Source organism: Catharus ustulatus, chromosome 18 (genome assembly GCF_009819885.2).
Source record: "Catharus ustulatus isolate bCatUst1 chromosome 18, bCatUst1.pri.v2, whole genome shotgun sequence".
NCBI lineage: Eukaryota > Metazoa > Chordata > Aves > Passeriformes > Turdidae > Catharus > Catharus ustulatus.
Window position 1 is genome coordinate 14,021,674 of NC_046238.1, and position 18,470 is coordinate 14,040,143.

Genomic DNA, 18,470 nt, shown 5'->3' on the forward strand with positions numbered 1-18,470 from the left:
GAAAGGCCCTTTTATATTTGAATTGGTGTCACCTGGATAAAACCCCATAGTGAGCAATCAGAGCAGAAATGTGAAAGCTGGGATACTTTGACTTCTGCAGTGGACTTAATTTTCTTTTCCTCCTCTCTTTCAGGACAGGAAAAATCATTATATTCCTTCCATCTTTGCCAAAAGCTGTGGTGTTTGAGCAGCCAAAGCCAGGAGGCTTCAGCACCAGGGCTCTGCCCTGGAGGGCTCCTGCTCCTGCCTGTGCTGTGGGGTAAAGTGAGAGGGATGCAGGGCTACTCTTTTCCTCCCTGCTGGGATTAACTGTCTAGGGAATCTGGGATCTGGGTTTGCAGTGTGAAATACTTCTTTTAAACTGCTATTATGATATTGGGAGAGTGAGTTTTGGTTCAGAGGGCAAAGCCCCAATGTTCTTGTCCAGGGCCCTGTTCCTAGGACCGGGATTCTGTCTGCTAAAATTCTGAATGGATCAGGATTTCTCCCAGACGCAAGCTGCCACCACTAAGAACCCTGGCTGCCTTTGCAGTGCAAAATGCTTCTTCCCTACTGATATCATGGAACTGGGTGGGTGAGATTTGCTTCACAGAGAATTTATGATTTTTCCTGTTTTTTAAAACGTAGATAGCCCTAAACAGTGGTCCCTGTGATATACCATTCTTCTCATTCCTTTTCTTGTCCACCCTAGTTAGTCACATGTGTAGTAATTTTTTACATTCACTAAGGACTAATTATGCCACTAATAAATCTTCTGTGTTATCTAGCTATGCTGCTGAAACACAAAGTTTTATTTCTGACCCAATTGCCGCCCTTTTTCTGAAGGCACTTGTTGCACAAAGGAAAGTATTTTCATTTCCTATAGAGTTGTCTTCTCTATTGAAAAATTACTCACCTCAAATTCAAGTCTGAGGAGCCAAACAGCTGCAGTTACTCTGAGGCCTTTTATACCTCGTGGGATTTGCTCCTCCTTTTTCCTGGGAATGAGAGGTGGTCCCAGTCAGGGGTATATTAACTGCAGCCTTTGCTAAGGGCCTTCATTCCCTCTCTGGGATCAGCTGGGATAAGGGTTCTCCTCTCATTTCTGTGAAGAGACTCTTTCACCTTATCTCTGTTTTTCAGCAGATGCTTTTGGGCATCTAAAGAAGCAGAGGCTCTGAAGATTCAGTGAAGAAAATAGCATTGAATACAGGGAGTACTTAAGTTCATGATTTTGGGTTGTGTATTCAGAGGAAATAAGGCGCTTTTGTAGTTTTTGGTTTTGTTTTTTTAAGGTGGACTACAACTTCCTGAAATTGTAGCTTGTGTCAAGTATGACACCTGAGATTTTTTTTAAGCAGATTTGTCATATGAGAAAAGGCACTTGACCTGTGTTAAAGATGTTTGAGATTGGAGCTTCAGGTGAGTAAATTGAGGACTGTGACCACAAGAGGGAAGGTGAGCAGGCTATCCAGTTAGGAGTTACCTTGGAGGGGGTGGGGGTGGTTTGAAGGCAGCATGGTGCAAAATGTCCATTTGTGGGCCCTCAAGGCTTTTCACAAGCACAGCACATGCATTTACATGTCTTACAGTGCATAAGCACATCTGCCTTGCTCCCAGAAATGCCGTGTAACCTTGTCTCTTCCTAGCCCAGGTGCCAATCATAATAACAACCACAGCCTAAGGCTCTGGCTGAAGCTGGAGACTCGAAGACCCCAGCATGCGTAGAAATGGTGAGTAGCTGACTTGTGGGGATTTGGTCCACATAACACTACTATTCTTGTATGATGGTGAGTAGTGGAATTATGTATTTGGGCTAATGGGCTGCTAAGGGCAGAATGTGTTCAAGTGTGTCTCAGTGTGCCTGAGAGTGTCTGAGTGTGCTTGAGTGTGCCCTATTGTGTGTGAGTGTGCTGTAGTGTGCCTGAGAATGGCCGAGTGTGCCCCAGTGTATCCGAGTGGGCTGGAGTGTGCCCGCCTGTGCCCCAGTGTGCTGTAGTATGACTGAGTGTGCTCGATTGTGAGTATGCCCCAGTGTGTAGTAGTGCACCTGAGTATGGCCAAGTGTGATGGAGAATGTCTGATTGTGCCTGAGTGTGTCCGATTGTTTGTGTGTGTCCAAGTGTGCCTGAGTGTTTCTGAATGTGCCCTAGTGTGTGCCTGAGTATGTCTGAGTGTGCACTAGTGTACCTGAGTGTGCTAAGTGTGCCTAAATGTGCCCGTGTGTGCCCAGTTGTGTGTCAGTGTGCCTGAATGTGCCCGAGTGACAGTGTGCCATAGTGTGCCTGTATGTGTCAGTGTGTCCCCTAATGTCCCCTAGTGTGCATGAATGTGTTCAGGTATGCCTGAGTGTGCCCTGATCTGAGTGCATCAGAGTATTTCTGAGCCAGCCTGAGTGTGTGTGACTGTGCTAGAGTGTGTGTGTGTGCCCTAGTGTGTCTGAGTGAGTCAGAGAGGTAATGAGCGTGTCTAAGTGTGCCCGGGTGTGACTGAGCATGCTTTAGGGTGCCCATATGTGTCTGAAAGTGTGTGAGTGTGCCAGAATGTGCCCTAGTGTGCCTGAGTGTGACTGAGTTTGAATGTGCCTCTGTTTGGTCAAGTGTGTCTGCCCAAGGGTGCCCGAGTGTGGTCGAGTGTGCCGCAGTGTGCCTGAGTGGGTCCAAGTATGCCCAAGTGTGCCCCGAAGTGTCCAAGTGTGCCTGAGTGTGCCTCAGTGTTCCCGAATGTGAGTGTGCTCACGTGTGCCCAAGTGTGCTCCAGTGTGTCTTAGTTGGTCAGAGAGTGCCCAAGTGCGCCCTAATGTGCCTGAGTGCGTCTGAGAATGTCTGTGTGTGCCTCAGGGGGCCTTAGTGTGGTTGACTGTGCCCGATTGTGCCTGAGAGGGCCTGTGTGGTTGACCGTGCTCAAGTGTGTCTCAGCATGGCCAAGTATTCCCTAATCTGCCTGAGAGTGCCTGAGTGTGCCCGAGGTCCCACGTGTGCCCTAGTGTAGGAGGTGACGGTGGGTAGGATGGTTGGGACAGATGGAGAGATCTTTAAAGGCAGGTCTTGGAACTTGTGGTTTATTGCAAAAGGGCATGGGGAAAAGGGCCCTGCTTTGAGCTGCCAGCCACAGCTCGGCACAGGGCAGTAAGAGAGGTAAGAGGAAAAGCTCAGAGAGCAAGGTTCCTGTTGCAATACAATAAATCTTCTTCTGTGTTGAATATTCCAATTTCCACTAACCAATCGAGATACAAGATACAAATCCTATAGCATTTACATACAGCCTATAAGAATCATTACCATACTGTGTTACACTTTAAACCCTAAAAGCTGGTCTTTGGACCCCTTCTGCCAAGCTAGTAGGGTCTTCTCTGATCTTTGGACCTGCCAGCAAGCAGAGGGAATTCTTCAATCAAGAGGGGATTACTTTCAGCTGGCCATCCTATTGTTTTCTAGTTATTTAGTAACTAAGGTTTGGTATCTCAATCTCACATTTATAGTTTTCGTATTCTCAAAGTTTTTTCCCAGGCAATCATATTTATAGAGTTTTCCTATTTCATCCTCCCCAACACCCTAGGGTGTCTGAGTGTGCCTGATTGTGCCTCAGTGTGCCTGTGTGTGATTGTGCCCATGTGCTCTCAGTTGTGTGTGAGTGTGCCCCAATGTGCTGTCGTGAGCCTGAGTGTGCTCGAGAGGGCCTGAGTATGCCTGAGAGTGTCTGATTGTGCCCAGTGTGTCTGATTTTCCCTGAGGGTGTCTGAGTGTACCTGAGTGTCTGATTTTCCCCAGTTGTGTCTGAGTGTGCCAGAGTGTGATTGAGTGTGCCCGCCTGTGCCCATATGGGCTCGAGTGTGCCTGAGCGGGTCTGTGTGTGCCTTATTGTGTGCTCAAGTATGCCTGAGAGGGTCTGAGTGTGTTCAACTGTGCTGGAGCGTGGCTGAGTGTGCTCGAGTGTGTCTGATTTTGTGTGAGTATGCCAGAGTGTGTCTGATTTTGTCTGAGCATGTCCAATTGTGTGTCTGATTTTTCCCAAGGGTTTCTGGGAGTGCCCAGCTATGTCTGATTGTGCCCTAGTGTGCCCAAGGGTGTTGGATTTTCCCTGAGGGTGTCTGAGTGTGCCTGACTGTGCCCAAGCATGTCTTATTTTGCCTAAGTGCATCTGAATGTGCTCTGAGTGTGTGTGGGTGTGCCTGCCTGTGTCCACGTGGGCCTAGTGTGCTCAAGAAGGCCTGAGTATGGCCAAGTGTTTCAGAGTGTGCTTGAGAAGGCCTGAGTGTGGTCAACTGTGCCTGAGTGTGTCCTAGTATGCCTGAGGGTGTTTGATCTTCCCTGAGTGTATCTTAGTGTGCCCGTGTATTCCTTAGAGTGCCTGATTTTGTCTGATATTGCTTGAGCGTACATGCATGTACCCAAGTGTGTCTGAGTGTGCCCAAGTGTGTGTGATTTTCCCTGAGGGTGTCTGAGTGTGCCTGCTTGCTACTATGGTCCCAGGCTCACCCCATACCCTGGTAATTCTGTAGCAGGGCAAGACTGGGACCAGAGCAGCATGAACAAGGGTGAAAGATACCAAGAGGCTCTTTTCTTCCAGGCGTTCTGTGGTTTATTTCTTCATGGTGTCCAGGGGGCAAAGAGAAAGTTTCCCAAGGACAGTGGTCTTTTCTATGGTCAGGAAGTGGAGGGGGAATTGGCATCTTGCCAATACGGTAAAGCAGAGGAGATAGGGTCAGTCCACAGGTATTACAGGGGTCAAGAATCAAGAGACATATCATTCTTAATACATCTTGGATAGTGGGTTAGAACACTCGCATGTGGCCACGTGGGCCCAAGTGGTCTTGAGTGTGCCTCTGTATGGCTGAGTGTACCTGAGTGTCTGTGTGTGCCCTATTGTGTGCTCAAGTGTGCCTGAGTCTGTTCAACTGTGCTGGGGTGTGGCTGAGTGTGCCTGATTTTGCCTGAGTGTTCCTGTGTGTGCCTGAGTGTGTCTGGTTTTGCCTGAGTGTGCTTCAGCATGTCTGGTTTTCCCAAGCATGTCTGATTTTGCCCAAATGGAGCTGCTTTTGACTGAGTGTGCCTAAGTTTGAGTGTGCCCAAGTGTCTTGTGTTGCAATACAGAATGTGACCAAAAGTATCTATTCTATCACCACCTGTTGAGACCAGGTGGGGCAGTGATCCTTATCTCTGTGGGAGATATTATGCTAATGGACCGTCGATCGAAACCAGGTGGGGCATTGTTCTTTATCTTTTCACAAGCCATCCTTCCTCCAGGGAGGTATCTTCTGTTACTGGCCCATTGAGTCCCACTGATAAAATTCCATTATGCCATTGGCAAATGCTCCAGTCAGGGGGAGGAGCCAAGCCTTTCCTACCAAGATAAAAACTGAGATTTGAAACAACAAGGTAGCCTTTGTTTCCACTGGATCCCAGAAGAAAACTGGTCCTTTCCATATCATTGCTGGACCTTCGTAGGAAAACTGCACTTTTCTACAGGATCACTGCTTCAACTGAACCACATCTGTCACTCCAGGAGGACTACAGCCACCAGTGAATCAGACTGCTACCAACACTGACTGACAGGAGGCTAGTTGGCCAGTGTTATTGGGAGACTCCTCTCCTTTATTTAGCAATGGTCTTGGGAATCTAGTTGCAAGGTGCGATAGTTCTTTGTCCTCTGTGCTTTCATTGCTTTCGTATAATGAAGCCCTCAATATTTTAGTTGAAACACATGCTGCTATTTTTAGAAATGGCTTCTTACAGTTTTCCTTGTATTTCACTGATCACCATATTTGGGACAAGGAGAGAACTATCTCTGACAATTTGTTTTTCTTCCTTGAAAAACTAAGAAACCGAATGAGGACTGAGTACATATTTCACAAGGCAAATCTTCCTGGTCTTGGAAGGTGATTTTGGTTTCTGAGATCTCTGCAGCCATTGTGATGGGGAAAGATTTTGCTTTGTGCTAAGTGCTTGTGGCTGAGAAAAGGTTGTGGCATAGAGTGGAATCAGGACCAAAGGACGCTGCTTGTAATGATGTGGACTTAACATACTTTGTCCTGCATGTTATTTTATGGGAATATACTCAGACCCACTTTTCTCTTATTTACCTTTCCCACGGTGGATTTCTATGTAAAATCAAGAACTCCATAATAAGACTTTTCAGGGTTTGCTTATTTAAAATCAGGTTCTATAATGTGGAGGTATTCAGACAACTTGTAGCACTCCTCACAGGGTTCAGAGAATAACCTTTCAAGGGGCCTCCAAAACCAACACAAAGGGGCCTCCAAAACCGACACTGCAACTAGTGACTTCCTCAACATTTATTTGACTGCCAGCCTAAGGAAGTTGAAGACTACAAAATTGCAAATGGAAGAGAAGTATTGAAAATGTCCCATGTTTTCTGGAGCAGCGGTTTTAAACCTTTGTCTTTAAATCCATAAACAATGAAATGGCCATCAGCCAGATCAAAAGTAAGCCTGTAGCTGCAGTGCTCTCCCATTTTATGGACTACTCCTCAGCCTGAGGAAACAACAGAATTAAGAACATTGTCACTGAATAAAGCCTTAACCTGAGAGTATTTTATGTGCATTCAGAAAGGAAAGTGTACTATATTTAAGTCTTTCGCCTACTATGCAGTAAGAAGAAAGGGGAAGTTATCATGCTGGAGCAGGAATTATATGGGATGCAATGCCATAAATCTAGCTGAGCAAAAAAACCCCCCAAAATCTCCCAAAAGAGTCCTAAAATCAGCCTCTGGAAAGACCAGATCTGTACTGAAACATTCCACACCTGCCACAATTCCAGGGAGTATGGGGGGGAAAAAGGCAGGAGAAATCCAGGAAAACTTCACCATAAAAATCCCTAAATATTCACAACAAGAAATGCAGAAATCCCCTAAAACTCACACGGGAAAGAGCCAGAAAAGTCCTAAAACCTACACTGAAAAACCAAAAAAGGCCCCAGAGTCCAGTGAAATTCCAGGGATTTCTGAGGAAAAGAACAGGAAAATGGGTGGGCAAAATTATGAAGCAAATCTGCCTTAAAATGGTCAAAAAACTCCAGAAATCGTACAAAAAATGGGCCAGACAATCCCAACAATCTGCACTGAACCATACCCGAAACCTGTCAGAATTCCAGGGATTATTGAGAAAAACCTCACAAAATGAGAGAGGAAAAAAAAGGATCATCTTTTCCTCAGACAGGAAAAGTGGAGTAACTGGACTGTGTTGCAGTACTTGCAGATACCAGAAAAGTCAACAGCAGAGTTAAAAATGCCTGAATCTGGCTAACTACAAATGCCTCTAAATGTTTTACTGCTGTGCTCTAATTCTGCCTTCACTTCATGTAACTGGTATACAACAAAGAGATGGGAACGCACGCAGATGCATTGGAGAGCATATGCTTGAGATAAGGCATTCATTTTTTACTAAAACAAATCAAAACCAGACCTGTTGCAAATGACCTAGGGTAATTTGAACAGCCAGCAAACTGACTTAACACAACCAACCTTTGGCTTTTGCTCAATCTTTTGCTTTTTTTACCTGGGCCTTGAAGATCTATCTGCAGCCTTCCTCTCTGCCAATGTGTCACACTCATCCTATTGAGAAGCCGTGGCTCATGGCAGCTGATTGGCCGGGCCTGCTTCCAGAAGAACTGACAACTACTAGAGATACAGCACTTCACTTGGATAAAGGGCCTTCCATGAAACCTAGAATCCCAGAATGGTTTGGGCTGGAAGGGACCTTGGAGCTAGATCATCTTCTTCTGACATCCTGCCATGGGCAGGGACACTTTGCACTAGCCCAGATTGCACCAAGTCCTGTCCATGCTGGCCTTGGACACTTCCTAGGATAGGGCCCTAGTAGGAGCTACAGCCTTCAAAGCAGCTTCATAGCCTCCCGGAGACTCCTAGGGGTGAAACACCACCCGGGTCTCTCCCCACCCCTCAAGGGGCCCTCAGGCAGTCCCTCTCGGATGCGCCTTGCCGAGAGTGCCATGTGCTGTGGTCAGACCCGCGGTGGGGGGGAGGGAGGGAGGGGGGGAGAGGAAGGGAGGTGGGGCCGGCCCAGCCTCATCCACAGTCACCCCGAGGGCTGCTGTGGGAACCAGAGCTCCGGAAGCGGGGATCACAGCGCCACATTTGTGTTAGTCTCTGCACAGGGCAGGCCAGACTTCCCATGCCCGGACCTTTCAGCTCAGCACAGCAATGAGAATACGCATGTGCTTGGGGGAAGAAACTTCTAAGGTCTCCCTCACACATGGTCTCTTAACGCCTAGGCTGCTGAGGCTAGACTAACGCCTTATTTTGCCTTGTGGCTAAGAAATGCCATTGTTCTGGTGTGCATGTAAAGGTGCAGAAATTGGAAAAGATCTATTTTGTCTGGAAGGGTGCGGGCATCCAGGACTGCCACCCCAACGCCAGGCAGCACCGTTCTACTCGCGAACCTGTTGCCGCCAGCTGTCCGGAACCACGCCCGGGCCAACCTGGACCTGCCCTGCAAGGCGGCACTGCCGCCGACACAGCCTGCTTGGCTGCGCTCAGCTCCGCTCGGCTGCACGGACCAAATTGCGAAAGTGCAGCCTTTGGGCTTCATCACACACAACTGATAGATTAGCTCTTTGTCCAACTCCTTGTATTACAGAGCCTATGATCACCCAGAAAGATGCTCCAAAGCAGAACAGGTTCCTCAGGTACCCTTCTTTGAGCCGCCATGAAACTGCACACACACCAGACTGTGTTTTTGTGTCTTCCTGCCCAACTAGACATGCCATCCTATTTTCCACTCTCCGTGGCAGCTCCGTTGCTGACTTTCAGCAACTCCTTTCATAGAAAAAAGCTCTAAAAGTAAAAGCAAGTGCACATCTGCACCTTCCACCTGCTGCACGTAAACTGCTTCAAACTCACTGATACACCCTATTCCTACCCTTCTCCGCTGAATCAATCCTTGTTCTGCCTGGGTCTTGTGGCAGTAAAGTAAAGCAAGCACAATTGTTTCTACAGGAGGTGTGAAGAAGAGTAGGTAGCAGCCCAAGTAGCCTCCTTACGACTGCCAACGCGAATTTGGAAGCCACACTCCCGTGGCAGCCAGTATGCTGTGCCTACCAACCCCGTGACTTCTCTGCAGCTTCTTTCTGCGCACTCTGCAAACTGTCGCTCTTCTCATTTTCCCGGCGGCAAACCGTCATCTACTTCTGTGGACTGTGAAGCACACCTAGGTACTACAGCATCGGCCAAAGCTCACCCACAGACTTCCCCTAAATCTTCGCTGAGATGTTGTAGAATGAGTAGTCCTTATGACAATGTTGAGATCATAATTTCTTTGAGTATGGGCTTTTGCAAAACTCTTCTGAATGCTAGCAATTGGCATGGCAACCCAATGGATAAACTGTCAAACAAAGAAAAAAGTTGTCCCATATTTTCTTGCTTCTTGGAAAAAAGCGATGTCTTGGACTTTATTCAGCAGTATTTTACACAACCATTGCATGTTTACCATGCACACAGTCTTTTGCATGCTCTAAGGAAGCATTTACACAGCTTTTCTGTCTTTGTGCGCCTTCCTTGCATACCTTTCATACGGGTAGCAAGAAAACAGACAGAGAGAAAAAATGTCTTGATCTTCTCTGTTCCACCCTTCTGAACTGAACACATTTGACAGTGACAAAGAAAGATCTTAGAAATTTCTGTTTATTATGTGTGAAAAATTGGTTTGCCAAATGAGGGATAAGGAGGAAAACAATTTTCAGGGATTTTTCTGTTTTTTTAATGGTGATTTCTTCCTGGATTTTTCCTGATGTATTTCCCAATAATCCCTGGGATTTTGACAGGTTTTGAGTGTTTTTTTATGCAGATTTTGGGATTTTTGGGCCATTTTTTCTGCAATTGTTGGGGGTTTTGGCCCATTTAATGTCGAATTTACTTCGGAATTTTGCCCACCCATTTTGCCATTTTGTTTCCTCTGAAACCCCTAGAATCTCACTGGATTTTGGGGCCCATTTTAGGGTTTTAGTGCATATTTCAGCACTTTTCTGGCCAATTCTAGTGCAATTTTTAGGGGATTTTAGCATTTTTATGGAAGCGAATATTTAGAGATTTTACTGGATTTTAAAAACAAATTTGTCCTAGTTTTTTCCTGATGTTTTTCCCAATAATCCCTGGGATTTTGATGGGTTTTGGGTGTTTTTTTGTATTTTATCACCAATTTTTGGAATTTTCTGGCCATTTCTGGTGCGACTTTTAGGGGATTTTTGCATTTCTTGTTGTGGATTTTGAGGGATTTTTCTGGGGTTTTAGGCTGAATTTTTTCTGGGTTTCCCCCATGTTTTTCCCAGTAATTCCTGGAATTCAGGCAGGTTTGAGGATTTTCATTGCGGATTTTTTGGGCCATTTTTTGTGCAATATTTGGAGTTTTTAGGCCATTTTAAGTCAGGTTTCCTTCGGAATTTTACCTACCCAATTTCCAGTTTTGTTTTCTCGGAAATCCTGGAGTTTCACTGGATTTGTGGCCGTATTTGGATTTTTAGTGCATGTTTCAGGAGCTTTTTGCCATATTTGTGCAATTTTGGGGGATTTATGCATTTCTTGGTGCTACTGTTTAGGGACTTTCATGGGGTTTTCGGCTGAATTTTTCCTGGGTTTTTTGCGATGCTTTTCCCAATAATCCCTGGAATTCTGTCAGGTTTGGGGTTTTTCAGTGCAGATTTTTGGATTTTTTGGGGTATTTTTTGTGTGATTTTTGGAGTTTTTAGGCCATTTAAGTCTGATTTCCTTGGGAATTTTACCCACCCATTTTCCTGTTTTGTTTTCTCTGAAATCCCTGGAATCTCACTGGATTTTGGGGCTATTTTTGGTATTTTATCACCAATTTTTGGAATTTTCTGGCCATTTCTCGTGCAACTTTTAGGGGATTTTTGCATTTTTTGTTGTGGATTTTGAGGGATTTTTCTGGGTTTTTAGGCTGAATTTTTTCTGGGTTTCCCCCATGCTTTTCCCAATAATCCCTGGAATTCAGGCAGGTTTGGGGTGTTTTGGTGTGGATTTTTTTGGGCCATTTTTCATGCAATATTTGGAGTTTTTTGGCCATTTTAAGTCAGATTTCCTTCAGAATTTTGCCCAACCATTTTCCTGTTTTTTTTTTTTTTTTTTCCTCTGAAATCCCTGGAATCACACTGGATTTTGGAGCGATTTTTTGTTTTCTAATGCTGATTTTAGGATTTTTCTGGCCATTTCTGGTGCAATTTGCAGGGGATTTATGCGTTTCTTGGTGCAAATATTTAGGGATTGTTCTGAGTTTTTAGACTGGAGGTTTTCTGGGTTTTTCCCCAATGCTTTTCCTAATAATCCCCGGAATTTGGGCAGGTTTGGGGTTTTCAGTGCTTATTTTTCGACTTCTTGGGCCATTTCTCGTGCAATTTTTGGAGTTTTAGGCCAGTTGCAGTTGAATTTGCTTCAGAATTTTGCCCCCCAAATTTTCCTGGTGTTTTCCTTAGAAATCCCTGGAATTTCACTGGGGCCAATTTTCATTTTTTTCGTGGCATTTTTAGCAGTTCTCTGGCCATTTCTCGGGGGATTTCTGGGGGATTTTTGCGTTTTCTGGTGCAAATATTTAGGGATTTTTATGGATTTTTAGGCTGAATTTTTTCTAAGATTTTCCTGATGTGTTTCCCAATAATCCCTGGAATTTTGGCAGGTTTGGGGTGTTTCTGTGCTAATTTTTGGATTTTTTTGGCATTTTCTTGTGCAATTTTTGGAGTTTTTAGGCCATTTTTAGTCTGATTTCCTTCGGAATTTTACCTACCCAATTTCCAGTTTTGTTTTCTCGGAAATCCTGGAGTTTCACTGGATTTTGGGGCTATTATTAGTTTTTCAGTGCCGATTTTTGTCCTTTTCTGGCCATTGCTCATGTAATTTTTAGGGGATTTTGCATTTCTTGGTGCAGACTTCTCCATACTTTTCTGGTTATTTAGGCTGACTTTTTTCTGGGTTTTCCCCCATGTTTTTCCCAATAATCCTTGGAATTTTTGCAGGTTTTTGGATTTTTTGGGCCATTTTGTATGCGATTTTTGGAGTTTTTCAGCCATTTAAAATCAACTTTCCTTCGGGATTTGGCCACCCATTTTTCCATTTTGTGTCCCCAGATACCCCTGGAATTTCACTGGATTTTTTGGGGCTATTTTTAGTTTTTTAGTGGCGGTTTTAGGAATTTTTCTGGCCATTTCTTGTGCAATTTCTTAGGGGATTTTTTGCATTTCTTGTTGCAGATGTTTAAGGATTTTTCTCATTTTTTAGGCTGAATTTTTTCTGTGTTTCCCCCCATGTTTTTCCCAATAATCCCTGGAATTCTGGCAGGTTTAAGGTGTTTTTACTTCAGATTTTTGAGGCCATTTTTCATTTGATGTTTGGTGTTTTGGGGCATTTTAAGTCAGATTTCTTTCAGAATTTTGCCCACTCATTTTCCTGTTGTGTTTCCTCTGAAATCCCTGGAATGTCATTGGATTTTGGGACCATTTTTTGGTTTTTATTGCTGAGTTTAGGACTTTTCTTGCCATTTCCCATGTGATTTTTTTGGGATTTTTGCATTTCTTCGTGGGAATATGTAAGGATTTTTATGAGTTTTTAGGCTGATTTTTTTTTGTTTTTTCTCCTCTGGATTTTTTCCCCAATAATCCCTGTCTTTTTGGCAGGTTTAGGGTGTTGTTTACTTTAGATTATTTTGATTTTTGAGGCCTTTTTCATGCGATGTTTAGGGTTTGGGGGCATTTTAAGTCGGATTTCCTTCAGAATTTTGTCCACCCATTTTCCTGGTTTTTTTTCCTCTGAAATTCCTGGAATCGCACTGGGTTTTGTGGCCATTTTTGGTTTTCTAGTGCTGATTTTAGGACTTTTCTGGCCATTTCTCGTGCGACTTTCAGGGGAATTTTCCATTTCTTGGTGTGAATATTTAGGGATTTTTCTGGGCGTTTAGGCTGTTCCTTTTGGGGTTTATTTCTGATTTTTTTCTGATGTGTACAGCGGCCTCACCCCCCAGGGCACTGCCTCCCCCTGGTGGATACTGTCCGGTACTGCAGCCCCCCCCACTCCCGGTGCTCTGCTGCACCTGGTAGAGAAAATGCCGTAGTGGGGACCCCCGGCCTCACCCCTGGGCAGTGCTGCCTCCTGGGGGACAAAATGCGGTCCAGCGCCTTCTCCCTTCCCCGCTCCCCCGGGTACTCGTGCCTCCGGGTACACACAACTCAGTATTGCGCGCCCGCTACCTCCCCACATAGTGCTGCCCCCTGGGGCACACAGCCAAGTACTGCACCCCCACAGCCAGGGCAGGTCTGTCCCCTGGTGGACACAACTCTTCCCCCGTCCTTCTCCAACTTGGGCCGCTGCCACCATTGTCCCAGCCCTCTCCAGCTGCTCAGGACCTGCCCTGCCCCCACCACCACTGGTACTGATTGCAGGGAGAAAGTGTCTGCAGCCAAAAAGGACTGGAACTGAGTTACTGTTCTGTTTTGTCATTAATTTTCTCAGCTGATGTTGGGGTTTTTGGCCTTGTAGATGTATTAGTAAAGAACTGTCATTCCTAACCCTGTATCTTTGCCCAGAGCCACTTAATTTCCAAATTATAATAAATTGGAGAGAGGGGATTTTCACTCCTTCCATCTCAGGGAGGGATTCCTGCCTTTCTTGGCAAATACTTGTTTTTCAAACTGGGACAGGGTGTCATGCCGGCCCGATGCTGTTTAAGTCATGGCGACAAGGCGAGAAAGCTCTAGTTGGTGATTTCATAATTTTTTAGTCTTAGATGTTACACTGGCTCATTGTTTTTAGGGGTTTTTACCACTGAATGGTATCCCATGAGCACTTGCTGTCACATGCCATTTTGGAGAGGGTAGTGGAGGTGGGCGTGCATAGGTACTGGGATGGGAGAAGGGACAAACAGCTAGGAGCGTTAACAATTTAAAAAGACATAAAATGTTAACAACAAATAGTCAACACAAACAATTATAGTCAACTGGGTAGACACACATCAACACAAGCATCAACCACAGCTGGGTAAACACCTTGTAGAGAAAAACTTTCATCTGGGAATTTATTCCCTACAACCATGTCTGAAATGGGCCATGGAGGACTGAAATCCCAAAGCATTAAAATAATATTATGCATTTTTCTTTGTAAATAAAATTTATCATAATAGTTTATAATTAAAAGTTGTAATAATAGTTGAAATTATAATAATTGTGTTTATTATAATAATATTGATCTGTATTTTTATTACCTTATTTTTATGTTTATGTTAGAAAAACCTATGTATTTTTAGCAAACAGAAAAACTTTAGTTCATTTAGTTAATTAACCAGTATTTACTATTCATTTCTTCATCTTCATGCTTATTAGTCCTATTTATAGTCCTTTAGTGGTTTTTTTTTCAATCATCTCCTCAGACAGGGTAAAAGGGGCCACTTTGTGGTCCATGGAGACATTTCTGGGGCACATTTGTGTCAGTTTTGGGTCTGGGGAGAGATTTTAGAAAGAACTTGAAGGTCTGGAGGACACTTGGGGAGCCAGGTGGGCACTGCGCAGGGCACTGAGGGATTGTGACAGACGTTTCAAGGTCCACGGGAGCTCTTGGGGTTCCAGGGGGGCACTTGGAGGTCAGGGAGGGGAATCTGGGGCCCTTTGGGGTCCGGGCAGGGTCTTGGGGAGCTCTGACGGGGCTCTCTGGGGCGTGGGGGATGATGGGAGTTGTAGGCTCTGGTATAGTAAATGTTAATAGTGCCGTGGAGCATCATGGGAGTTCTGGACACGCTACAATGTCTCTCGTGGGCGCAGTGCATGCTGGGAGATGAAGTCATGGCTCGAATAGCACTCTACTGGAACCGTGGAGCATGATGGGAGCTGTAGTCCCGGAGGTGACTTGGACGGGGTGTTTGGGGATCAGGGAAGGCACTTGACTTGAGGTTCTCGGGAAGCAACGGATACGGTTCGGGAGCACATGGGGGAAACCTGGGGAGCTCTAACCGTTCTCTTGAGGGTGTGGTGCACGACAGGAGCTTTAGGCGCTGAACTGTGTTACCAGGGCATCCATGGCTTGGGAGCATTCAGGGAATCCAGAGACGCTTTCGGGGCGGTCCTGCGTGGGCGCAGAGGGGGCACTTAGGGATCCTGGAGGGTTTGGGGGACACTTATGGGACATGTGGGGGGCAGATACCGGTGGGGGGGGGGACGTTCTGTGGCAGCATGCAGGGCATGATGGGTGTTGTAGTCATGGCTCCAGCAGGGCTCAATTGGGCTGCAGGGCATGATGGGAGTTATTCAACCCCTCTAGTCGCTTTCGGAACAGCCCAGTTCATCTCCACTACAAGCCAGTACAACCCCAGTGCCCCTCCACGCCCTCCCAGTACAGCCCAGTCCCTTCCAGTACACATCTAGGTCTCCCCAGTGTCATCCGTAGTGCGCCCCAGTGTCCCCCAGTCTTCCCAACATGGTTCCAAGTGTCCCCTGTTTCTCCCAGTATCCCCCAGTATCGCTCCCACTATGTCCCAGTATGTCCCAGTATGTTTCTGTGTACCCCCACAGTCCATCCCAGTCCACACAAATTCCCCCTCAGCCTTCCCACTGCTCCCCAGTATGTTCCAGCCCTCCCACTGTCCATCTCCGTATGACCCAGCGTCTCCCCCAGGCCTCCCAGTTTTCCCAGTATGTCCCAGTCCTCCCCAGTGTTTCCAAGGAAACTTGAACTTCTCACGGTTGCCGTGGCACCCAAACCCAGCAGTGGGGTCAGTGCAGTGGCCATGGCCACAGCCCCTGGCAGTGGCCCAGTGCAGGTTGGGATGATGATCCACCCTCACAGCTGGCCCAGGGCAGCTCTGCAGTGGTTTTGGTGGCACCTTGGGCTGGCACACACCTGAGGAGTGTGTCTGTTTGCAGTGGGGAAATTAAGAGTTTTAGATTGCTTCAAAAAGAAAAAAAAAATAAAAGGAAAAACATCTCTTTTCCTGAGTGCAGCCAGTTCTCCAAGCAAAGCAGGTCCCAGGTGAGTGAGGACAGACAGGATGGGGTTGGGGAATGTGGAGCAAGGTTGTCCACACTGGGTCAGACCTCAAGGCACAGCTTCTCTGAGCAGGCCAGACCTCCTGAGGAGAGACCCTGGATCAACATCAATCACAGAATGCTGCAATCACCTCTACTCTGACCAGAACAGTAATAAAATACACCCTTTAAAATAGGAATGGATATTTCTTAGAAGCTCTTTGAAATATTTCTCCATAGCTGGAGTTGAAAACTGTCATAATGAACTGCACCAGACCAGAGGGAAATCAAAGCAGAGCCATGGTTTGTCAGGACTTGCTTGATCCCAATGAGCCCTGTGTGCATTTGGTGCTGCCAAGGAGCTCCAAATAATATTTTGGAAATATTGGCTCTCTCTCTGCAGCACTCCCTTGCCAGGAGCCTGGCCCAGCTCAGCAGCACAGACACAGCACAAGGACTTTAATGACCCTCTCAGGGTTGGGGCTGAGTCCCTGAACATCAGTCCCTGAGAGGGAGTTGAAGAAACCTCTCAAGAACTCCAAGTCAGATTCAAAGTCCAAAGTTTCTCTTACTTTTAGTGAGTCCCACTGATAAACATGAAGGAGAAGGTTTCCCAAGGGTTGAATTAGAGCAGAAAATTGATGACAATGATGTCAGGTAGGAAAAAATAGGGTAAAGGAGGAAAAGAAACTCTCAAGAATTCAAAGACAGAGTCAAAGTCCAAAGTTTCCTGAAGTTCTAATGGGTCCCACTGAGGACATGACTGCGAAAAGTGTCCCCAGCTGCAGGTTTATTGTTTTAACATTATATTTTTAAATAAATTTATTGGTTTAATGTTACATTTTTTTAAGTGTGGGCTTGTTGCTTTTATGTTACATTTTTGGTGGGGATGTTTTCTTTTTCTGAATGAAACAGAGACAGGACTTCTGAGTAGCTTAGAAAGCGTGATTAATTCTTTTATTTCTATACAGAGCAGAAAATGTAAGTTTTTCTTACAGATGGTCACAGCAAGGCTTGGAAGTCACAAGACTTATGGTTAAAGAGTCTTTTAAGGATTTATTAACTAATAAAACACTGTCAAGCAGACATATCTATGTTTTTAATTCAATACTAATGTATTTCATCTTACTGACTCATACTACAGTGTGAAATTTCTTAGGCAATTATATCACAACACACAAACTTACATTCCTGCATTTTAAACTTCTTGTTACATTAGTAACTCCCTTTATTTTTTCTATATCTTAAATTATAAAGCTATACCTATCTCTGCTTAATCTAAGCTTTGGCTTACAGACCCAATGTTCTGAGAATTCCTTGCATTTTGAATTCCAACACCCAGGTTCCAGTTAGAGCAGAACACTGGAGGCAGTGATGACAGGTGGGGACAAACAAGGGAAAGGTGTCTCTGATGCTGAGCAAACCTGGATGTGTTTCAGGCAATGCAAAGGGCCAAGGCCTGAGCCCCAGCCCCTGCCAAGGCACATCCTGTCCCTCCCTCATTGCTCAGGGCTCTTCCCAGGGCACTGGGCTCTGGGGATGTGCAATGCCAAGGGCAGCACCATGGGGCGGCCCCTGCCAGGCTGCTGAGCAGGGACAAGGAGGCAATGAGGCCCCAGCACAGCAAGGCTCACTTGTCCTTTCCTGCTGGCCTCAGGCCCAGGGCCAGCAGCCATGGCCAAAGTGCTGCAGGAGTTGGCTCTGGCAGGGCCTTTCAGCTGCTGCCCATCCCTGTGCCCTGTGCAGCCCAGGCTGTCCTACGGTGTCCATGCCCTGCGCCTCTGTCCCTGCAGGCTGTCGTCATCCCCCGGCTGCCCCACCTGGCTGGCCCCTTCCTTTGCTGACAGCTCTGTGTCCTGCCTGCCTCTGCCTGGGCACACAAAGCCTTGGCCTTGATACCAAAAGGGTTCTTTCAAGTTTTACTGTGCCTGTGGACCTTACCATAGCAATATGGCATGCAGGGGCTGCTTTCCCAGCCAGGATGGTAGAAGAGAAGAAGAACACATCTGGCTCAGTGACAGAGAAAATAAGGACTGAACCTGGGAACTTGGGGTGGGTTTTATGGAAATGGGTAAATTGTAATACACATGTAGTGACTGAATATTAGCAACACCCTTGTAGAATGATGTGTCCACATAAAGTTTGGATTTTTCTCACATTGGACCTGAGGCCTGAAAAAAATGATGCCCTCTTTAACACCAAATTAGTGTTAAGGAGTCTTATTCTGATATTTTGGAGATTTGCTGACAGTGGGGCCTCACAGAACCAAGGAGTCAACTGTGACACTGGAACCTCAAGGAACAAAGGGGACTTTTGACACTGTGGGAGCTCATGGAACCAAAATCCATTTTGACAGGGTGGGGCCACATGGAACCTAATGGTCCATTGTTATAAGTCAGATCCAAGGAGACCATGGTGATACTATGGAACCTCCTGTAACCATGGGTGCATTGTGACACTGCAGGGCCTCACAGAACCAAGGAGTCCATTGTGACACTTTGG

The 18,470-nt window shown here is 45.9% G+C and overlaps 1 long non-coding RNA gene across 1 annotated transcript; it reads left to right on the forward strand.

The window, feature by feature from the left end:
- Positions 1-135: 135 nt before the first annotated feature.
- LOC117004576 lies at positions 136-17,975 on the forward strand. Its single transcript, XR_004419649.1, has 3 exons — positions 136-259; positions 5,226-5,229; positions 17,965-17,975. It is a non-coding gene; the product is annotated as an uncharacterized LOC117004576 (long non-coding RNA).
- Positions 17,976-18,470: the final 495 nt, after the last annotated feature.